Source organism: Belonocnema kinseyi, chromosome 5, assembly GCF_010883055.1.
Source record: "Belonocnema kinseyi isolate 2016_QV_RU_SX_M_011 chromosome 5, B_treatae_v1, whole genome shotgun sequence".
Taxonomy (NCBI): Eukaryota; Metazoa; Arthropoda; class Insecta; order Hymenoptera; family Cynipidae; genus Belonocnema; species Belonocnema kinseyi.
Window position 1 is genome coordinate 10,035,099 of NC_046661.1, and position 24,729 is coordinate 10,059,827.

General features: G+C 35.6%; 1 protein-coding gene across 4 annotated transcripts in view; it reads left to right on the top strand.

Moving 5' to 3' along the window:
- Window positions 1–24,729, top strand: part of LOC117172531 (cilia- and flagella-associated protein 97-like) — a 120,076-nt gene that overhangs the window by 53,043 nt on the left and 42,304 nt on the right. For 2 of the 4 annotated variants that reach the window (XR_004467031.1, XR_004467032.1), the window contains exon 3: window positions 20,739–21,035. The exons of 1 other annotated variant lie outside the window; for it this stretch is intronic. The gene's annotated coding sequence lies outside the window, so the exon portion shown is untranslated. Of the gene's footprint in view, window positions 1–20,738; window positions 21,036–21,421; window positions 21,503–24,729 lie in introns of those variants that run through there. One more of the 4 variants, XR_004467033.1, reaches the window with a different exon arrangement.

Below are 24,729 nucleotides of genomic sequence, written 5' to 3' on the forward strand. Positions count from 1 at the left end.
CGAAAAACAGGTTTTTACGAATGTGTCTGCCTGTCTTTATGTCTGCCTGTGAACCCAATAACTTTTGAAAAAATTAATCTATTCGATTAGCCTTTGGCACACTCTCTGAGCTGTTTCATTATCACACATACATACGCATATATACATACATGCATGCATACTTACATACGTAAAAGGCTCATTTTCGTTTATATATATATATATATATATATATATACATACATACATATACTATGTAGAAGTTAAGAAACGGTAAGGCTGCTCAGTAGACCGTATGTGCCAAGTTTAAGTTATAAAAAACATTGGAAATGAGTAAATTTAGTTTATGGAAAAACAGAAAAAGTTGCAATAAAAGGTTTAGCAACAAATTTTTTTTCTTAATGCGCATTGTTCATTAAACGGGATAATGAAACTACGTCTTTTTTAATATCAATGCATGTTATGAATTGTAATAATATGCATTTCTGGAAATGATATACGATTTGAGGGACAAATTCAAGTGCGAAGCACAAGATACGTGATGAGAATGTGTTCGATAAAGCCGAAGGTGCTTCAGCAAAAGAAAATTCACAATCACTAAATTACTAATACCAAATTACTAATACACTGAGAAAACTATATCGCACAAATTACAATTTTATATCATAATTCCTGCGCTATATATCGTAATTATCGCGTTATAAAAGCGCAAAATCGTGATATTGTACATTGCAAGTTTTTACATTGTATACCGGATAATTGTGCAATCTATAACGTAAGAAATGGAGATTCCCATCCGTCAGTTACATTTTGCGCTTTTGCTAAATTGTATTAAGTAAGTTCTAATTCGTCTACAATAATGTGATTTATTTCGGAGAAAATATATCAGTAAGTACATATTTTTTGTGTTTTCTGTCGTAGATTCTACATGTTTTACAGTAATTTGCTTACTTCAGTGCGACGCAATCAACGAGGTCTTACCTGCAGCAAATTTTTAATTTTCTTTGTGATTGTTTTAAATCTAGAGTCCCGATTTATAACTCGAACTTCCTCATACTCTGCCTTTTTCCCATTGCTGCTAAGGACGCCGTAGCAGACGACAGCAACAAAATTTAACTTCATTTTTGTCTGCGATATTAGTGCATTATAATATCATACAAAGCTCCGGGATCCGATTGTACGGTATCATATTGCGATATCTTTTTCTCCGTGTACCATAGCATCAGAATCTAAAAATGAGAATATCAAAAACAAAAAGACGAAAGAACATAACATCGGTCTATATAGAAGTAAACTAAATAGATACAACCGTACGTTCTTCAACGAGAATCGAGACGAGTAATTTCAAAACGAAGCTCCCCACTTCGACTCGGACAATAATAGAAAAAGAAACTCCAAATCTAGGTCACGAGAAAGGCCGAGTAGGAGTAATATAAGATTCAAAGATAATTATATCTGCGATCATTCGGCGGACAGGACCACCGTTTACAATAACAGATTGGTCAGGAGGATTCATTTCGGTAATAAGGACCTGGGAAAAATGGTCGTCGGCTAGAACTTGACTTTTAACGTTAAGCAGAGCAAAGACACGAGTGACTCGAAAGTGTGAACTCAGCTTGGTTAACAACCTAGATACTGAACTTATGTTGGGGCTAGATGGCCTCGGAAAATTAGACATGGTGTTGCTCTGGAAAAGTTGTCATACGGCACTCTGAGGGTAAGTATTACCCCGTAAAGCAATGGTGGGTGGAAGAGGAGAGTTGCAGTGGCGTGGCAATTGTGATGGCCCGTAAGCCTGGTGGGGAGTATCGTTTGTGCCTAGATTACCGCAAGCTAAACGCTGTCTCCAGAAAAGATGCGTCTCTTCTTCCTTACATAATGGATATACTAAGGCAATTGAAGGCCGCCAATTATAAATCAAAATTAGACTGGAGCGCCGCTTTCACCCAAGCACCTCTTGAAAAAGATAGCCAACATTATACCGCAATCATAGTGCCAGGAAGAGGGTTGTTTAAATTCAAAAGGATGCCTTTTGGGCTCACAGGAGCCCAGCAACCTTGTAATGGCTAATCGATCGGGCGATTACGCCGGAAATGAGACCGAATGTATTTAGTTGACACGGCTCTTGAGGACGAAATTTAAATGACTTTGCAGAGAGGAACAGTAGGATGCCTTTGACAATTTAATTGACAGAGTAATTTTTTGACAGAGTAATCACTGACCATAGTATTGTACGATGGTTAAATAACCTGAAGAACTTCACTGGTCAACTGGCGAGATGGGGTTCAGAGCTGCAAGGTTAATAGAGAAAGAAGAGACTCGAGTGTCTAGCGTCATAGAAACTAAGGATTCCTTGTACCTACGACGCGTGCAGGCCGTTTAAGATCAGCCAAAGACTTTCCCAGGCCGAAAGATAGAAAACGCTATGATGTATTGTTACAACCCGAATGTGGTGATAGTCGCACTATTGACCAGCCTAGTGGCATATGTGTAGCCCCAAGCCAGTCACCTAGGGAATGAGAAGACCTTTTAAAGAGTAGCCCTCCACTATTACTAGCCGGGGATGTTCTACGGCGTGATCCAGTTTGTCCATTTGTGTAGTCCCTGCCAGAAATGCTAAGTCGGGGTAGATCACAAATATATCTTATTGATTCAAGATTCTTCAACAAGGTAGATTAAGGTATACTTATACGTACGGCAAACGGGCCTGCTATGAAAAAGGCCTTCGTGAACTGGGTGGTGTTCCGTTAAGGAGCGCAAAAGTTAATCTATACCGACAATAGCAACGAGCTTACGAACAAGCTCTTCGAATAAATGTGTCGGAGCATCGGTATCACTTACTATACTAAGCCTGTTTATCACGCTTATGCAAACCCGACGGAAAGGGTTAACCGGGTACAGAAAACGATGTTAAGACCAGCAGTTCCATGACTAGTGCTTACGCGGTCAATGCTTAACACACGCTCCCATTGACATTTTTTTCGCGTCTTGCCTGATAGGCCGCGGTTAAAGATCTTCCTTGTTTTCCTTTCGTAAATTTGCGAGTATTTTAATTTATGTTTCTCCTCATGGAAAAACTGTGTTCTATCGTTTTGAAAAATGGAGGTAAGGGACCGATTCGGGCAAAAACCTAAACTATAATGAAATGGTAAGATTTTTTTAAATTGCGCTTTCAGAATTCTGTCACGGTTGACAAAAGTTTGCACATTATAAATCGTGTCTTTTGTTAGTACCCAATTAGGAACTATGTATATTCCTTTCAGTAACGAAATATCGCCTCAGATTTATTTGTGCTTAGGCGAACCTTACCCACCCCGCCTGATTTGATTTAAAGGTCTTGCATGTCAGACCTCGATAATTTGTTTAAAATAGATGTATTCAATTTTATCATTAGCAAGACTTTGGTAACTGTTCAGTTGCTTTCGCTAGTGGTTGTGCGCCCTAGATTATTAGAGCATAAACTATTTTAGATTTTAATATTTTCAGATTCAGCGCAAAATTGAAAATTATTCTATTGTTTTGAATGCGCGATTTCTCCATCTGTCTAAAATTCCACAATAATAATAAGATATCTGCTAAACTTATTCACTTCTATTTCCATAGCGACGGCCACACAGTTTTCTATTCTCCCAAAGAGAACGTGTTATAAATATATTTAATTCCTTCTCATTGTACCGGTAACGCACCTCACAGAGATATCTTTTATTCCTCAGAAGTGGCCATATTTTGATTTTATTTAATTCGGTTTAATTAGTTCACAAAATATGTGTAATAAGTTGTTTTAATTCCTTCATGCGGAATGTAAATTCTGAAATTTTAATTCTCACCAATTCAACTCTGCCTCTCTCCAGTTAAAATTATTTAAATCCACACATTTACATAGATTTCTTTGTTGCATTTTTTTAAGACGTTTAAATAAATTGTTAAAATATAAATAAATATAAATTTGAATATTTTTCGAATTTATAAGTTATAAAAAGATTTTATAATGAAAAATAGGTGAAATAAATGATTTCGTTAAATTTTACTAAATCGATTTTGAGGAATAGGATTTTGGGGGATTCTTAGACGGAGGAAAAATCGCGTATTCATAGGAATACAACTCTTGTTACCGGGTTGTAAAAAAATTCTATGAAAGAAAATGGAAGTTTAAGCAATTTAATTTTTTATTAGTGTATTAATTAAATGGAACTTCTTTCTATCTTGTACACAAAGAAGTTTTCACCAGTCCCTATAGAGAGTACCTTCCCGGGCAGTGAATAGGAAAATTGTAATTCAGATGGGAAATTTCAAGAACTGTCTGAACTTTAAGTAAAAATGAGAGCAGAAGTCTCAGCTCAAAGATGAAGGAATAGAAGTATCTTTATGTTCAACTTAAAAGATTCCACAACTTTTGATTCTAATCTTCACGACAATGTCTCGAAACTTCTTAAGGACTCAAATATAAACATCCCGGACTCCAGTATTACTGATGTGAAAATATTAGGCAGAGAAATAGAAGCATGACCCACGCTAATTGTACTCTCTGAAGAGAAACAAAAGAAAAAATCTTCGATTCTGCACAAGAAAACTAAAAGATCTTGGAATACTATATCAAATAAGAGGCAACCGTATACCGCTAGAGGGTAAGTATTATTCCCTGAACCAGGTACGTGAAATGATCATAACTCTGGAAAATGATGACAACCTCAGTACTCGTAGTATTGAGTTCACGCATATAAAAGAACAAGAAGGAGAAAAAGCCAAAGAAAAATGGGACTATGAGGAAATTTCTTACCTCGCCAAATATCTCCAACCTTACAAGATGTGTCAACAAAAATCTAGGTCACTCAAGATTCAATGTTATCAGTTAATGTATGGTGTATATTTAAACTCTCAATCAATTAATTCACGAGATAGAAATAAATAATAGTATTTTGCCTAATGCTAGGGACTCATTGGATAGTACGTGTAATGCGAGGTGTAAATTACTAGTAGAATTTTTAGAGGAAATTGAATTTATAACACTGAATGGCAGAGCAATGAATAATACCCCAGCATAAAAAACTTCTGTAAATAATACTTCTGTTTGTTAACTTAGCTGGAATTCTAATATCGCTACTAAGTATAAGAAAGCCATGAACCTTTGAAAATGGTTAAATTTCCTTGATGACGATGTAATTGTTCTGTATAAAAATCTTGATCTAGCTATTTTAGAAAATGCAGAGAAATTAAACCTAAATTAGTCAATTAGGCAAGCAAAAACTCCGGGCAAAACTGAAAATGAGTAAGCGTAAATGTAGCCCTTCAGAAGCTAGAAACGAGATAAGCGAAGCTAGAAAGACGTATAGAATTATTTTAGATTTCAAACAAAAATTTTACGAAAAGAAAAATAATAAATCACTTTCTAAAGTCTAAAGCTGGTCTGAATTCTGGAGAATAATAAACAGTTCTAAGAAAAGGTATACCTCAAGAAATAGTAAAATAGATACGCACACTTGAAACGATTTTCTCTCTCGTCAATGTACAATAAGAAATGTTCATCTTAACTTGTACGAGGGGGTTACTCGCCCAGAACTAGATGATATTATAAATTATAACAAAATCACTGCTACGCTACACAAATGTAAAAATGGAAAGGCCTCTGTCTCCGATGGTACCTCCTTTGAATTCGTGAAAAATCTGACTCCCAACTGGATCTCTGGTTTAGAAAAACTCTTTAATCAGGTTATGGATCCAGAAACATTTCCTAAGGAGTGGGTTACATACAATTCAAGCGAGTGTGAGTCACAAAAAGGATAAAAAGAACAATCCAAATAATTAGAGAATAATAGCGCTACTGAATGGTTTAACTAAATTGTTGACATAAATATTAAATAACCATTCGCCGAACTGGGCGGAAACTACAGATCTTATACTCAAATTTCAAGCCGGTTTTAGAAAAAGTAGATGTTGCCCGGTAATAAGCGTTGAATTCAGAAAAATTAAGAATTTGTATTCCTATGAATAAGCGATTTTTCCTTCCTCTAAAAATCCCCCAGCAGGAACACCCTAACAGAAAAAGTACAAATCCTGTTCCTCTAAATCGACTTAGCAAAATATAACGGAAGAATTTATTTAACCTATTTTTAATTATTAAATCTTTCTATAACCTACAAATATGAAAAATATTCGAATTTATATTTATTCATATTTAAATAATTTATTTAAAAGTGTCAAAAAGTCCATTATAGAAATCTATTTAAATGTGTGAATTAAAATAACTTTAACTCTAGAGAGGCAGACTTTAGCCGATTAAAATTAAAATTTCAAAACTTATATGCCACATGAAGCAGTTAAAACAATTTATTGAGAATAATTTTTTGAACTTATTAGAAGGAATTGAATAATCTCAAAACATAAACACTTTTAGGGAATACAAGATATCTCTGTAAGTTGTATCTGTCAGCACAATTATAGGGAAGTAAATATATTGAAAACACATTCTCTTTTGGGGAATAGGAAACTATGCGGCGGCCGCTATGGGAATAGAAATAAATTAGTTTCCGAGATATGCTATTCTTATAATAACATTGTAGACAAATGAAAAAATCCCGCATTCAAAAAAATATAATAATCTTCACTTTTACACTGAAATCTGAAAATATCAAATTTTCTCTATTCAACGCTTATTACGGGATGCACTGATCATGTTTTCACGTTCAGTGCAGCAATAAGAATTCATCTGAGGCGGGATAAAGCCAAGGTTTCTGGTCTTTTTTCGGACTAAAAAATGCGTTCTCCTCTGTATCTCACGATATATCATGGAAAAAACTACTCTCAATAGGAGTGAGTTCCAAAATAATAAGAATAATTGAAAACCTTTATGACCAAGCACACATTATACGCAAATTCGAAAAATCTTCAACTATGTTATGATCCTTTTACAAAGAAGAAAACTCTTCCTCGAAGTGTGATAACTAATACTAAATTTCATTACGTTTCTTATAAAATACTTTAAGATAGCAAGTATTTCATTGTATAAAGTCTTATGTACTTTGTGAAAAATAAAAAGGTGTAATATCAGAGGGAGAGACAGTAATATTATTATATAATATATTATGTTTATATTGAAATTAGAATATCTAGTATCTTTAGTATAATAGAATTTGATAGTAGTTTTAAAATATTATGTGATTTAATTTGTTATATTTAATAGTACTTAGAAAATTAGCATGCCTTTGGTTTTGAAACTTTCCATCTTAAGTTTAATTTTCCTGTTCGCCACTAAAGATTCTATTACTTAATTAAACTAGCAATATAATATACATTTATATAACAAAATATAAATTTGTATGCATTTCTTTCAGGGGTAACATCTATGTAAAATTTTCAAAGAATCTATTTATTTAAGCTAAATGAGTACGTAATTATGTCAAAAACAATGTCCCGAAACGATTTCTTAAAAAAAAAATTTTCACCGAGTTCCAGCTGTCGAGCGCATGGCCCCTAAGCGTGCGGTCAGGCAGTTTTTAAACTTTAAACGCGTTTTTCTCGAAACCGCTCTTTCAATCGGCCACCACGATTACTCCGTCAGTTTTTATCCAATCAAGTTGAAATTTTGACAGAATCTTTAAAACATTATTATCAAATGTCTCACGTACCAGTTTTTCGGCGATTTTTTTTAACAATTTTTTTTGTTCAAAAATGCATAATTTTGTAAAAAATTGATGTTTTTGAAAAATCGTACGTGATACATTTGCTTTTCGTACTATCTTTAAGAAAAAAATTTATTTCTATGTCTTAGACAAATATTGGCGACAAAAAGTTGGTGGCTGTGGAGGTCTTTGAAAAATGTAGCTGTACTCTGGGTCCGCTAAAGGCGCCATTTTGTTTTTGAATAAATCTAAAAAATTAATTTATGTTCCCTATAATATGTGTAATAAACTTGTCTTCTTCGATTTTGATTGGAATATTATATCTCTTTTAAAAAAATCTTAATAATGACCTTCAAAAACAGCCCCCTACATAGATGTTACCCCTTAAGAGACTGGTGCTTTTTGTTACTGAGGTTACAAGAAAAATTTGATTGGCTTGTAATTATTGCTTGTTGTATTTATACTACTTTTTAAGAAAGAATTATATTTTTCTTACAAAATATTTAATGTTATCGTAATTTCGGACGAATTCCTTAGTAATTCATTTGAAATATTGTCAGATAATAAATTACATATATTATGTAATATTACTTTGTATTATTGCTAAAAAAATAATATCAGTGAAGAGTTTTTACTGCGAAACAGGCGAAATCAGGAAAAAAACGTCAAACATAAGCTTTAAAGAAAGGTAACCGCAATAGAAAAAGACACATGAGCAATATAGAATAACTTTTCCTTTCATGTGATATTTCGCAATCCCTTGTTGTAATAATAATCAGTAGGACAATATTTTTTCAATTGTTTAATTGTCGAACTTTTATATTCTAAATGATCAGGGTATACATTTTAATATTGGAAAAATAACCAACTTTGATTTAAAATGACAGGTACAGTATGAAGTTTTTTAGAATTTAGTAACAAAGCTTTGAATTGTTCAAAAAAATCCGCATTATTCCTTAGAAAACACTCGTTATATATTTTTTGCAAGACCCGCATAAAAACTTGACGTTTTCATGTTTCTAAATTGTGCCTGAAGGATCTTATTTGAAAAGACTGTGCGAACATTTTTCGCCCTTGCGCAATTTAAGCACTCGTAAAACAGTTTCGCATGCTCAATCTATTAATTGCGAGCAGTTTAGTGTAATAGCTTTCATAGTAATAGCTTTGACAGTGAAGCAGTGGGTAACTGGTGACAATAGTCCTGATTTAGACTTTGTAAGTAGTGGCAATCTGCGTAATCCATCAGATATTGTATAAGTAGCCAAGAATGCATCAGAAAATCGGATGCCTGCCGTGGCGGACCGAAGGAACCGAAAGGAGCCTCAACAAAGTACCCTTGAAGACCCCACTGAGTTCCCCATCGGTTCCTTCTTAAAAAAATAAAAAAAAAAGCAACATCAACTTTTAAATGGTTGAAACTCGGATTCTACGTTAAAATTTCCATTAGAAACTCACGGAGTATTTGTAATACTTTTTTCAGCGTTAGAAAGTTTCAAACATGTCATTAACTTTTTGTCTGGTTGCTAGCATCCAGACAAAATTCTCAGAGTTACCGACGAAACGCTTCTTAACAGTGTACTAAAAGAAGATACGCCTTCGACCCACTTAAATGACAGGCATTTTATTTTTCAAAGTTTTTTACGCGGTAAGAAAAAGTATTGCAATTACTCCGTCAGTTTCTAATGCAAATTTTAACGTAGAATCCGAATTTCAACAATTCAAATGTTGATCTTGCTGTTTTCTTTTAGTTTTTAAGAAGGAATCGAAGGTGGACACAGTGGGGTCTTTAAGGGTACTTTTTAGAGGCTCCTTTAGGTCCTTCGGTCCACCAGGGTGAGAAATAAAAAAAACCTACAATGCTGCGTACTATCGACTTATGAAGTGATCAGCTTAAAGAAAACAAAATCCATATAATATTTTACGCAGAAATGCTGCTAATTTAATTTATCATTGATTAACAAGCTATTTCCACTAACTTAAATTTTCAGGTAAAAATTTGAGAAAATTTCCTATACAAACAGAAAGATTAAAATGCAGATTTAGGTAAGAATTTGCAAGAGATTCGTACACAAATCTATCGGAAATTTACGTTCCAAAATTGGTATAAGAGTTATATTTAAAGCACAAACATTATAATATAGTTTCTTATTTTCTAAAATGTAAATTGAAAAAAACATTAATTTTGTATAGGTGATTGGAATCAAAAAGTTTGCTGCCATATCAAAGCAGGTAGCGTGATATTTAAATTTAACAAATGCTGATGAGTACACTGGTCATTATTTTCGACAAACTACGGTTACTTTACTTATTGATTCTGGAGCTGACATTACTATGACCACACGCTATGATACGGTTGGATATCTTCCACAATTGCTAAAGGCTATATTGATAATTCCATCAATAATGAAAAAGGTCGGCAACTTGATTACAGAATCTATTATGTTCAATGGAGCTACGTCTGAGAAAAGTACGAACAATGAGTCACCCTGGTGAAAGTATTGGATGGGGATTCCTTCCGAACCAATCCGGAGTCATCCGAATCATTCTGGAACCTGTATCCGAAGCAATGCATATTAATTCGAACCCATCCGAAAAATGTATATATTTTTTTCAATCTAAATAGGTCAAAAATTAATCCGACGCAATCCAGTTTAATACGAACTTACAATCCGAATCAATCAGAACCAAATTTTCAATCCGAATAATCCGAACACGGACTGACCTAAAACGATTTTCAATCCGAATGCATCCAATTCAATCCAAACTCGGATTAATTTTGATTGAAAATTCAGTGTTTATCAATCCAAGTTCGGATTGATTCGGATTAATTTGGAGTGAAAATTTGGTTCAAATTGGTTTGAATTGAACCGGAATGAGAAGGATTAGTTTTCAACATATTTGGGTCGAACGAAATGTAGAACTTTTTCGGAATGGTTTGAATTACCTCTTATTAGTTGGGATTTAGATTTCGGAATGATTCGGATTGGTCCACAAGGAATTCCTATCCGATACTTTCGCCAGGGCAGAATCATCGAATTCGAATAGAATGAAGACTGGACCGTCACTTTCAACAGTAAAATGTAGCAAAGAATTGTTGCAAAATTCTAACCAACATAATCTTGTCCTGAATATCAGCAACTGTCTAAATTTAATGCTAAATATATTCAGTTAACTATTTGAACAAGGTTTTTAATGACTGCATTTTTGTTTTTCTGTTTTGGGGCCTCAGGTGGTGTGAAGGGGGGGGGGGGTCTTAACCCCACCTCTGTGTGTGTGTGTGTGTGTATGTATGTGTGTGTGTGTGTGTGTTGTTGTGTGTGTGTGTGTGTGTGTGTGTGTGTGTAATATAAAATTAAGAATTAGTATTTTTCGTTAAGTCATTCTGTCACAACCCAAGTATAACTATATTCAACCTTCCTGTCATTTTAAATTGTCAAAAGAACTATTACCGATAAACCCAGCGAGCGTTCTTGGGCAGAGGAGGAATCTGCAAACTTAACTCAACCATTAGGGGCCTTCCATAAACCAAGTGGTCCCTTTAGGGTGAGGGGGGTTATGACGAAAGGCCTCGCTAGTCCACATGGGAAAAGGGAGTTACAAGTCTCAACCAAGTGGTCTTATATTCATGTGTTAAAAAAATAAATAAAACGCATAGCTTACTCCTTTTTTGAAATAACGCGCAGAATCCTAAATTCAATCCCTCCGAAGCGAACTGGATTGAGACGAGGGCTCTTCTCTCCACTCCCGCGTGCTCCTTTCCACAGTCTTTTTGTTCGATACATTAGTTAACGAGCCAAGGTAAGAAAATTCTAACCGCAATCTGTATATATATTTCAAATATATATATTTCCTGGTAAAAATCCCCCCCTTCAGTATTTGTTGTCAACCGAAAACCACACATACTCAAATGCACACTATCATACTAAGATGAAGTATCTAATTTATTATTCACAAGGGTAATCAGTCAATCAGCACGATTGATAGCTGCTTGGCGAATGGTTTTAGGACTCAATTAACATAATTTATAGCTGTGTGAGATCCAGATTCCCTTGTGACTAAAAAACCATATATTAAGTTAAGAATTTTACATACATCAATTCTCCGTTTTAATATTAGAAAACGGATCCAAGTTACCAATTTACACTAATGCTTAAAGGTAAACTACTTGATTTATTGTTCGCAAGGGTGATCAGTCAATTAACACGGTTTAATAGCTGCTTGACCATCGATTTGAGGATAAACTTAGCATGATTTATAGCTTCGTGAGATCCAAATCCCTTGAGTCCAATAAAACATATTTTGTTTCAGTTCATTCGCATATGTAAAGATAGTAAAAATAATAATTATAATAATAAAACAGTTTCGACTTAGTGTAACAAAAAAATAAAAAAACGGAACGAGACAGGATTGATCGTGCGGATTCACATCACTTATTACTGCCTTTAGAGAAGGGAGCGAGAAAAGGTCTAACTTTTGCTACGCCCTTCACTAATGGGCTGTTATTGTTCTTTGAACACACGCGCACATATGTGGGTAGCGCGCATGAAACAAGTTTCCCACTATCGCAGAATCGCTTGTTTTCCAAAAAACTATTGCATCAGTGGCTTTAAACCGAGAGACTGAGACAACCTTCAAAATCGCTTCGTCTCTCTTATGCCTTAACCTTTGAAACCCAAACTCCAAATTTATTAATTTACTTCGCGGCAGTTTTGAGTTTCAACCAAAATGAGTTAACTTTCCTTTTATCGCGGCACCGTCTTAGTCACATTATTTTCGGAAGGACGCGGCTTTCGCTCTAATTTTGGAAAAATAGTGGTACTTCGTTGGCCAAGTTTTGTTTTCACGTCTTATCGGTGGTTTCAGCGCCCAAGTCAGGAAAAGGAAAAAGAAAAACCCGTTTTAGAATTCTCCGCGTTTTTCGCTTTAAATTTCATGGCGCCGCCTACGAGGTGTGTTCAAAAAATAAGGTCACTTTATGGTTTTCTTAAAAACTATTAATTTATTCCTAAATATTTGTGTTGTCCCCTTCAAAGTAATCCCCCTTAGATATAATACACTTGTGCCAACGCTTTTTCCAATCATCGAAGCACTTCTGATAATAATTTTCTGGTATAGCCTTGAGTTCTTTCAGCGATGCAGTTTTAATCACTTCAATCTTTGAAAATCGATGTCCTTTCATCGGTCTCTTCAGTTTTGGGAAAAGAAAAAATTTACTGGGTGCAAAATCCGGTGAATATGGAGGCTGAGGCATGACTGTGGTGCTGTTTTTGGTCGGGTCTATTGATCAAAATTAAGCAGTTTTGGAACAAATTTCGCTGACACACGTCTCATGCCCAAAACGCCGAAAAGATAGCATTTCATGAGCCAACGGATATGCCAACATCTTTAGCAACTTCTCTGATGGTAATTCGGCGATTTTTCAACACCATTTCTTCCACTGCTTGAACGTTTTCATCTGTTGTTGACGTGCTGGGACGTCCAGGGCGAGGTTCGTCTTCGACATCCTCTCGGTCTTCTTGGAACAGCTTGTACCACTTATACACATTTTTCTTACTCAGAGTAGACTCACCGGATGCAACTGTCAACATCTCAATAGTTTTAGAGCACTGGATTCCATTTTTCACACAAAATTTAATGCAAACTCTTTGCTCCATTTTTTTCGAAAGAAGAAAATCGCCGAGCCCTTCTAACCTTTTACGCCTCTGCCAAAAAAAACAACACGTGCTATATAGTCAAAACTGTGAACATATGATCGTGACGAGTGTACCAACACAACAAAACAAAAAATTAAAAACTTGAATGTACGTAGCCCGCGAAAATTGAAAAGTCACCTTACTTTTTGAACACACCTCGTATATCACTTTGTAACGCCTTCACTTCAATTTTAAGAGGGGGAACGGAAGAAAACCATACGGAGTTCGCGAGGTACCGTGGTTACCATCTCGACGGGCGCGCACCTCTCTTCGAATTCACAAAGGAAATACTTGATTTTGCGTGAAATTCTTGAAATTGTTTCATTCTGAATTTTGCTTTTGGCCCCATGAAAATCTGTTTGTTTTCAAGCAAGTGGTAGCCGTTTCAGGTTTTCTCGTTCGGAAGGGTGGTTTGAGCAGAAGAGAAATAAATTAGATAGTGTAGCTGCAAAAGATCATCGAGTGGAGAACGGCTAGAGAAATGCAGGAAAAAAGGAATTGGGTTACCGACTCGGCGCGGCGGTTCACGCGGAACAGCCTCGGTCGCTTTGCTTGTGTGATACCTCGGTAACTCCCGTGACTTGATGGTGTGCGTGGGGGTCATTCAACCATAATCGCGTTCTTTGTATCCCCGTGTGTGCACGCGAGTGTCATTTACCTGCGATCCATTCCCTAATAGGTAAAATTTCAATTACGGTCCACAATTTCGCCGACTTAAACCTCTTTAATTTTAGATATTGTGTTTTTTAACCGTTGTGCCACAATTGAGAAACAAATTATTTCGACTCTAAACAGATATAATTCCAGAATTAAGCATTAATTTGTTCCTCCTCTCCTTTTCTTTTAGAGATTTTTTTTGGTACCCGGTTTGCACACAACAATCCTAATACAACTTTTTCGAATGAGCGTTGCAAAAAATAGCGCGTGGTACAAGTGCGCATAGTTGATTGCTGAACTCGTGTGAATGGATCATTCGCCTGCGGCTCGAAGCGTTCATCTACGTTTTCGCACTTGCTTCGCTCATGCACTAAACGCTGACTCATGCTTCGAACCTCCGGCTTTTGTTGGAAATTCACACTCTCATACAATCACCCATTTTGCGTACTTTTATCACAAATAACTATTTCATTAAGAAAATAGTGATTTACACACTACTAGAAAGTATTCTGAGCATTTAAAAAGAAGAAACAATCCCAGTTTTAAGTATAGCTCTAATTAATAAAATCTAGTGAGAAATCGACTTTGTATAAATAAAAATGATTTGTAATAAAAAGCTATAGAGATTTAACGGGTACATTATAAGTTTGGTTTTTAAAAAAATTGAAATTTTTAAATAATAAGGAAGAATAATTGAGTGTTCTTTATAATTCCTGAGGCGGAAAAAATAGATTTATTTTTTCAAGTCGGAATACGTTAATTAACATTTAAGACATTAAAAAAGCTGTGAAAATTGGCTGGCTGCAGCCGCCTCGCTAATTAATTAATTCCCCTAGACGCGGAAAATTCCCTAGTAATTCAACTTTTCTGTGTATAAATTAATGTTAGTATTAAAATCATCTGAAAACAAATCAGGTATGGTATTTTTGTGTATTTGGTGGCGCTGAATACGAATCTGAAAGTATTTTCTCTCTAGCATATCGGGGTTTTGCCCTAGAGGCGGAAAATCCTTTATAAAATCAGCTTTGTCGGGTATGAAATAAACCTTGTTATTGAAATAGTGTGGAAAAAAATCAGACATGATGTTTTATGGATTTTGGTGTACAGAATATGAATCTGAGACAAGTTTCCTGCCATCATATCGAAGTTTTCCCCTAGACGCAGATATTTCCCTAGAAAATCACCTTTCTCTTATATAAAATTGTACGTGGTATTAAAATCGTTTATAAACAGGTCGGGCATGGTATCTTTATGTATTTTGGTGCGCTGAATATGAATATGGAATTAGTTTTCCTGCAGTACCTTAGAGTTTGTCCTTGGATGTGGTGAATTCCTTAGAAAAGCAGGTTTTTCGTATAGGGAGTTACCCTGGTTGTTTTATTAATGTGGAAACCGATCCGAATATAATATTATGATGTATTTTCGGGCACTGAATACGAACGTGATCTTTATTTCCCCCAGAAGGTATAAGTTTTCAACTAGATGCAGAAGATTCCTTAGAAAAGCAGGCTTTCGTGTATCGAATTACCACTGGGTGTGAATTCATTTGGAAAAAGGTCTGAGTATAGTATATTTTTATATTTTATATGCTGAATACAAATTTGGACTCAGATTTCCGCTAACTCTCCATAGTTTTCCTCTAGATCCAAAAAATTCCCATTAGCCTGGGAAAATTAGGAGCCAAATGAAGGAACAGATTTTCTGATCGCGTCATAAGAATATATGAGTATTATTAAACTTCGAAGAGAAAAACCGGTTTCTCGTAAATTTCAAATGGTACAGTTGCAGCTGAAAAAGGAAAACCGTTATTTATTTTAACCTGCGACCGGCACAGAATCCCCATCGTGCAGGCTTTTTCACATTCTCATGGATCCAACAAAACAAATTTTAAAATCTGCTCTAAACAGTAAAATGCTCCCGAATACTTTCCACAAATGTGATAACAAGCGTCAATATTTTTGCTACATTTGTGGTGAGTGTAAAATTAAGAGCAATCTGAGAAAGTTTTCAGACAAGATGAAAAGTATTTATAGAAATTGCTTCGGTTTTGAGGTGACTCATCAAGAAATGGAATGGTTCGCGCGTTTCATATGTAGCACTTATAGTATTCGTTGAGCCGCTGGAATGAAAAAGAGGATGGATCTAAACTAAAATTCAAGATACTCATTAGATCGAGACAACCGAAAGCTTGTCAACCAAAACTTAATGATATAATTAGGGATTCAGGGTTATCGAAAGATAGAGCCGAATTACTACAGTGTTGCTAGATCAGGGGGTTTCCCTCTAGATTTAGGGGTTTTTGCCACTTCAGTAGAGATTTTGGTGGAAAAAATTCTTTAATTGGAAAAGTTAGTAGCTTTTTTGCTTTAGGGTCTTTTTTGTTCTTTTTATTAACCCTCAAAATATTTTCTAATTTTAATTTTGACATAGAGAAATGGTTCGCTGTTCCCTGTATTAAGTTATTTGATTGAATAAATGCTCAATCCTTATTGGTTTAGTGGGAAATGAGATGAAATTTGGGGGATTTCTCTTTTTTTTAGGGAAAAATAATACCAAATTTATGGGGAAACAACTTCAGTCATCTAGCAAAACTGAGTTACTAGCCTTCAGGTTGAAAAAGAAGATCTTGCTATCTAGTAAAACGAAACTCTCTTTTTAACGACATAGAGATACGGAGTTCAGAATGTATTTCTTGCGGGATGCAGATCTAACTTATTGTATCGATGCAAAAGGCTTGATAAATAAACTCAAGACAAATTCGTACAGAGCTGAAAAATGTAGGCTGTTTATAGATTCATAAAAACCTAGTCTGAAGGCAATGTAGCTCCATAATACTAAAAAATATGCACCAGTACCAGTAGCGCACCCAACAGTATTGAAAGAAGAAAATGTTAATATTGAAGTAGTTCTGAAGAAAAATAATTATGAAGAGCATAACTGGCAGCTTTGTGAGGATCTCAAAATTCTATCTATGATTCTTCGGCAACAATCGCGCTATACTAAATTGCCATGCTATTTATTTCTCCAGGATAGTAGAAATAGGAAAAATAATCATAAGCCACTTTTCGATCCTACAAAAATCCTTCTGCCGTCCCTTCATATAAAGCTTGGATTGATGAAACAATTTGCTAAAGTACTAGTCAAATACGGTCAATGCTTTGCTAATTTAGGTCATGAATTTCCGGCTATTTCTGACAAAAAACTGAAAGAAGGTATTTTTGATGATCCACAAATTCGCACAAAAATGAAGTATGACAAATTTATGGATGTAATGAATGATGTTAGAAGACGGCATTGGTCAGTTTCAAGAAAGTTGTACAACACTTTCTAGGTAATAACAGAAGTGAAAATTACAGGGAGATCGTGTCTGCTCTGATTGAAAACTTTCGGAAACTAGGTTGTTTGATGGATCTCAAATTGCAATTTTCTTTATTTACATTTGGATTACTTTCCAAGCAACTGCGGAGATTTCAGTAAGAAGCAGGAAGAGCAATTCCATCAGGATATCAAGACAGAGGAGCGCTGGTATCAAGGACGATAGGATAAGCATATGATGGCTGACTTTTTCTAAATGTTGAAAAGAGATGGTGAGAGAAAAGGAACAAAGCCAAGTAGGAAACCACTTCATAGATTCTTATCACGTACCTCGTGCTTCGCACTCGAATTTGTCCCTTAAGTTGTATCTCTTTTCCATAATTGCATATTATTACAATTCATAACATGCATTGATATCAAAATAGACGTAGTTTAATTGTCTCGTTTAAGGAATGCACATTCTTTTTAAATAAATTTGTTGTTAAACATTTTATTGCAAGTTGTTATGATAATCTTGTTGTCCATTCAAAAAGAAACATTTTTCTATTTGACTTTTTTCATGTCATGCGTTATTTCGCTTGAAATGTTGATTTGCGTGTGTTTTTTGTATTTTGTAAATGCTGTAACTCTGGTAAATTTTGGTTTTATCAGAAAAAGTCATTGAGATAAATTGTTCATCTTTTTGAATACTATAAATATTTACTCAAAAATAGCTGGCTAACGAACTTGACCTTTAGTTTTTTAGACTGAGAGAGTGTGCCAAAAGCTAAACAACTAGATTGCATTTTCAAATGTTACCGTACCCACAGCCTGGCATACATACATACACACAGACCGACACATTCATAAAAACCGGTTTTTCGGATTCTTGGGGTCTCAAAACGTAGACATTTGACAAAAACCGGGAAGGTTGTCAATTTTTGCACAAATATAATACCTTCTCTGATGAGAATGTAATAACACAGGGCCTAGTACAGAACCCTGTGGTACTCCCGCAGCTACTCTTTTCTCACTTGAGCTTTGACTATGTACATCTACTATGATCGACCTATCGCTTAGATAACTTGAGATTAGTTTCATTAGGTAATTACTGATTTTATACTCGCTAAGTAGGACTGTTAGCCCTTCATACTATACGGTATCAAAGCCCTTTTTCCATATCAAGAAGTACAGCACCATTACTGTGATTTATATTAAATTGTTTTGATACATGACCATCGAGACGTGCTAGTTTGCTGTACCGTGTTGTGCTTCGATCTGAACTCAAATTGCACAGAAATAAGTTGTTTATTAATAGTTTCATGATTTTATAATCTAACTTGGACTTTAGAATCTTACTGAGGGTACATATCAGGATAATTAGCTTGTAGCTTTGGTCTAATTTCGTATCTTTTCCTACTTTATGGATTGGTAGGACTTTTGCCTTTTTCCATTCCCCAGGGAAGTAGCCCAGTTTGAGACATGCATTGATTACATAGGTTAGACGCACTGTCACTTTTTTAGGTAGATATTTAAAACAACATTTTGAATTCCATCAATTCCCTGGGCTTTTTTAGGTCTTGTTTTAACAAAGATTTTTTAACTTTCTGCGGAGTAGTGTAATTTATGAGTTCGGTTTTGATTTCTGTATTGTTGATATCATTATGTTTATTATTTGTTTTAATGCTATTTTCCTTTTCCTTGTAGTGTCCCGTTAGTTTGTACGTCGACAGTTTCTATGTTTGTGACATTTTTAAGAATCGCTATGTCTACATTTTTGTTATAGATTTTTTTTTATAGCAGTTCCAACTTTCATATTTTGAATTAAGGTCGCCTGCTGCTATTATTTTGCTATTTAGTGAAAAGATGTGCGCTAGATCTTCTCTGCCTACTTTTTTAGGAGCATAGAGTGCGATTATCATCAGGTTATTTTCAAGTTTTATGGCATGCGCTTCGGTAGTTTTCAGGTCTTAAATATTAATTTCTATGCATGGGATTTGATGTTTTACAAACCAGGCTACTCCCCCGGAGGCTTTCTTACTATTTCATTTCGAGGTTATTATATTTTTACCTAATTTCCATCAACTTCTTAAGCAATTTGGAAAATTACTATTGCCCTATCCATATCTGTTTTTCAGGTTTTGAGTCGATCTCTTAGATTAGTAGCGAATATGAGTAACTTACTCAGGTCGCATAGGTTGTTTATTTCTTAGAAAACATTGAGCATCTCCTGGAGCTGTTCATGTCTGCTTGCTGATCGTGCGCTCTTTGTAGGCTGCATGTTGTTAGTCAAATTTTGATTGGGTACCAGATCCCGACTTAGTACTGGCAATGTCCTTTTATGCGGTATTAGCTTTTTTCTTTCCTCTAGCTTTGCAACGTATTCAAGGTACTTCGAGCACAATCTGTAGTTCGCTGGGTGTGACCCGTTGAAGTTAGTGCACTGTGGGTTGGTTCCTTTAGGTTTGTCGCAGGTTTCTGTGAGATGGTTTTTTATGCATTTTACACACCTGGGTTCATGGTTGCAGTATTTAAATCCATGTCCAAACTTTTAGCATTTGTAACACATAGTTGATTTTCTCGTACTCCATTACGTTTCCCACTTCGCTCTGACATGTAGTACATATATGATGTTGTAACCCTCGTGGGGTTTGACCTCCTTTCCCAGAGTGACCAGGAAGAATGGATTTTCTTAAGTTTTGCCATTGGCTACTTTCATATGGATGACCCTCTTGACTTGAGATCCTTGACTCTGTAGATCAGCTTATATCTCAGTTGTATTAAAATTGGAGAGTCCTTTGAGGACTACATTGAATGGTCTCTCCTCCCTGGTGTTAAGCGTATGGTGCTGTATTACCTTTTTTGTAAAAAGCGTGCATTGCGTTTCACGGTCAGCAAGATTTGGTGTGCTGAAAGAGTAACGCTTCTGTAGAGTGCTCAGTCATATGGGATTTTGGCTACTCTTATTTAGATTTTGGATGAATCCACTGATATCCGGGATTTGCTGGGTAACAATAATTGTAGGTGGTCTTCGTGTGTTGTTTGCTGCAGATACCTTGGTTTTCTGGCTGGTGTTGTTAGTTTCTTCTGGGTACTCGTTTGCTTCTTCCATCTCTTCGCACAATTTTTCGCATTTGTTGCTGTTAGGTACTCCAGCTAGATGTTGAGTCACCATCTTCTCGGGGTCGACTTTACCCACCTGGAAACTTGTTTTCCTGGTTTCGGAGCTGTCCACTTAGTGGAAGCCACTGGTATTTACTGGTGTCTCTTATTCGCCCATGAGGTCAGAGTTGTCACAGTTTGGGTGCGCGCCACATGCCTTAATCCTCGGCGCGCGCAAAACGCCTTCGCCACAGTGCTGCTGGTTTTCGAATTTTGTGCTTTGGTCCTTATTTTCCAGAGCTATAAGATCAGTATCTAAGTAATGATCTCTACTCGAATCCTGATAAAGATATCAATCAATGATGAATCTAATTGATTCTCTTTAATTCATTAACAGGCGAGGTAGACTAAGAACATGGAAAAGCTCAACAGAGCTGCACAGTGCTCGCATAATGTAGGAGAAATCCGATTTCTTAAAGATTGACGGAAAAGGCGAGTGCATCAAGCAGCGAGGGAATTGTTATTGGAGGGAAAAAATTAGCACAGGAAAAAAGGAAAAGGGACGAAGTGAACGAAAGGAGAAGGATAAAGAACGAGTAAATCAGAAGGAAGGAAATGCGTCGGAGTTTGTAATAAAAAAAACGGACTAAAGATAAGGACAGAAGCAACGCGTGGAGAAGATGGGCAGGTGAAGGTATTAGTATTTTTTGTATTTATTTGTGAAAAGTTCCTAGGGCTAAATAGCTCTATAAGGAACAGATGATACATTTTACAGTTAAATATGACAGCGATCTATTTGACGATTTAAATCAAAAATAAATTTTTAACAATAGTGAAGAAATAAACTATAATGTACATAATTAGATGCAGGCTATTAACATAAACATAATAAAAATATACATACGCAAATATACATACTTATAAGTAAATCCATTCATGAATACACTCATATATATTATAATTTACGGATTTAAGTTTTACCAATTGTAATTTCGAGGGTACGATTCGATGTGTTAAATAAGTAACCAAAAAGTAGTTTTCTAAAGTGATATTGAGTAGGTGAATTTCTAATTATTATAGGTAGTTTGTTCCAAAGACGAGCACCACGAATAATAAAAGACCTTTGCATTTTAAACAACGATGTGGCTGAATTTGTAGTACTTTGTTCCTTTCACGGAGTTTGGAATGTATTGGTTGATCTTTGGAAATAAAATGGAAAAGGTTAAGTAGATAGTGCGGCACTTATTTACTGAATAGGCTATAAAGCAAATTACTTATAAAGAATTGTCTTCTTCTGGCGACGTTAAGAAGTCCTGCTCTTTCTCTATATTGAGTAATATGTTCACTTTTGGGGATGTTATATATGAGCCGAATGCAAGCTTTAAGCGTGCGCTCAAGCTTAGCATTCAGCTCATCAGTAATATCGTCGTAAACTACACAGTCGTAGTCAAAGGAAGGAAGGATGAGACTTTTAACTAGGAGGATACGCGTTGAAGTAGGAAGTGATTCTTTATTCCTGTTGAGTTGTTGGAGGGCTCTAAATGTTTTTCTTCAAATATCCGCTAGTTGTTCATTCCAAGTAAGAGTGCGATTAAGAATACAACCCAAACAGCCATTGTTTTAGCAGGGTTGAGAGTAAGGCTACTTGCTGAGGCCCAATGTACCACCAGATTAATATCCTCCTGTACCCTTTGAAGTAAGCTCTTAAGATTAGCAATTGGCCTGGAAAGGTCAAGCTTAAGGTCGCCAGCATATTTGTGATAGTTGCAATGTTAAAGCTCGTTACCAAGTTCAGAGGTATAAATATTAAATAAAGTGGGTGCTAGCGTGGTTCCCTGAGGGACACCACTCTCAACCTCCCCACGAACTAACCGTTCACCATTGCTAATTTTTACTTTTTCAGACCGATTGCTAAGGTACGATTCAAACCATTCAACAAGCATGTATGAAAGGTGGAGCGATTTGAGCCTAGTCAATAGTAGATTATGGTTAACTGTATCAAACGCCTTAGAAAAGTCAAAAAGGACAACAACCCTTATTTCTCTTCTATCAATTGCCAATTTAAGGTCAGAAGTTACTTTGAATGAGGCTGTAAGTGTACTATATCTAGCACGGAACCCAAATTGCATTAGGTTCATTAAATTGTTTCTTTTAATGTGCGAAGTAAGTTGCTGATGGACAATGCGTTCGAAAGGTTTAGACAAGGCACATAGGATGGATCTAAGACGAACATTTCTAGGAGAGGTAGGGTTCGATATTTTAGAACCAGGGCGAATAATCGCCTTGTTCCAGGCATCTGGAAATAATCCTACCTGCAGGGATACATTGTAGATATGCAAGAGAATTGGGCCGATGACTAGAAAAGCAAGCTGAATCATTTTAATTGAAATACCATCAGAACCTTGAGCATTCGATCTTACCTCGAAGAGTTTTTTAATTAGGGTTTCTTGTGATTTGTCAGAAAAGAATAATTTAGTATCATCAAAAGTAGAGGAAACGGAGGACGGGGAAAGAGAGCCATTCACAAGGAGTGTGGACTTTGTAGTAAATGCGTTCAAGAGTTCTGCAGGTGAGAAATTGTTATCAGCAGCCAATTGTTTAGAAGGGATAAATCCAAGCCGTTTCAAAAGAAGCCAGATGTTTTTATTTTTATTCCTGTTTTTGATAGAATTGTAATTATTCTGGTTGTATAAATCTTGGATTTTGGTTTGCACTACATTTCTCAATTTACGAAATTCGGCTTAAATAATACTATTCTTTGTTCTTTTAGCCAATCTACTTTTTTTGTCTCTTTCTTTTATCAAATTTTTTATATAAGGATTAATGCAAGGAGTAGACGTCTTCTTTGCTTTAGGCGTATGGAGAGCCGCAAATTTGTCAAATGCTGAAGATAAAAATGCAGTCAGACAAATCCCCTTTCTATTTATATCCTTTTAAATAAAAATACTATTCCAATCATAAGTAGAGAGGTGCTCAAGAAATTCAGTGTCATTTATAATCTTAAGATTGCGTATGGGCAGGGGAGTTACACCATTGGATAGACCGACGGGAAAACTGGAATTGGATGCTGATAAGATCATGGTTTGAGAGGAATGAGATTGAGTGTTGAGTAGAAGAAATCACCTTATCCAAATCATCCAGTCATCAAGTCAATCCGTGTACTAGAATGATCAGTGTGGTGGGTGGTATCAAAGGGAACTATAGATAATCCGGCAGAGAAAACTACTGATTTTAAATAGTGAGTTAAATTGTTGGTAGCATCAATATTTGTGTTTAGGTCACCCGTGAGTACAATGTTATTACAAGTAGGTATAAGATCAAAAAATGTCAATTCTCAAGTTCCCTGTCGTAGGAGGCGTTAGGAGGTTTGTAAGTCACACCCACCAACACACTGTCATGAGACGAGGATACCATGATAAAAAGCTATTCGGCAGTAGGGTAATTGGCAAGAGGACACACTCCCACCTATACACACCTTAAGCTGTCATTAATATCATGAATATATACCCCCTCTTCTCTCATCTCTATCTCGACGAAAAATCTTGTAATTATCAAGTGCTACAAGGCTCGAAGAAATGTTAGGCGTTAGCCAGGTCTTAGATGCGGCTATGATATGATAGGAACAGGACATAAAGTGATGTTTAAATTTAAGGTAATGTGCAGGTAAAGGCTGAGAATTAACGTGACAAATATTTAAAGTTTCCATTGTGAGATTGATAGGTAAAGTTCAAATATGGTTATATATACAAATGTCTGAAATACGTAAATAAGTTGAAAAAATATTTCCGTGACGCTAAAGTAACAGAGATTAATAACCAACACAATCCAGTTTACACGATTACAATTGAAAATAGGGATTAAAGCACATTTAGAAGTTGAAATTTGAACATCAATAAGCACGGTTGAATCAGCGCAGTAAAAAATACAAAATTGTTGATATTCAGCTATAGAAGTCGCAGTATATAGAATGGCCAGCATGCAGCAGTAAATAAAATATGACAGATATTTACCTATGTAGCATTAGCATGAATCATAAAGTACTGCTAATGATCAAAAAGAAAAAATCAAATACATAATGGATTAAAGAGTAGTTTCTATTGAATTCCTTGAACAGATTGAATGTTAGACAGATGTATCCTAGGTGAGCCATCCGCCTTAAGGCAGAAAATTTTTCCGCCAGCAATCCACAAGTATTTGATATTTGTTTCTCTCTGAAGACTGAGAGCAAAAGTATAAATCTTCTTATTTAGTGATGTTAATGCCTCACGAAGGTAAATAAAACGGTTTTCATTGTCAGTGCATCCCATATTCAAGGTAGAGAAGTCTCTCTTAACCTTACGTCTTGCAATAGGTTCATCCCGTAGATCTTGTCAACCGAATTTGGCTAC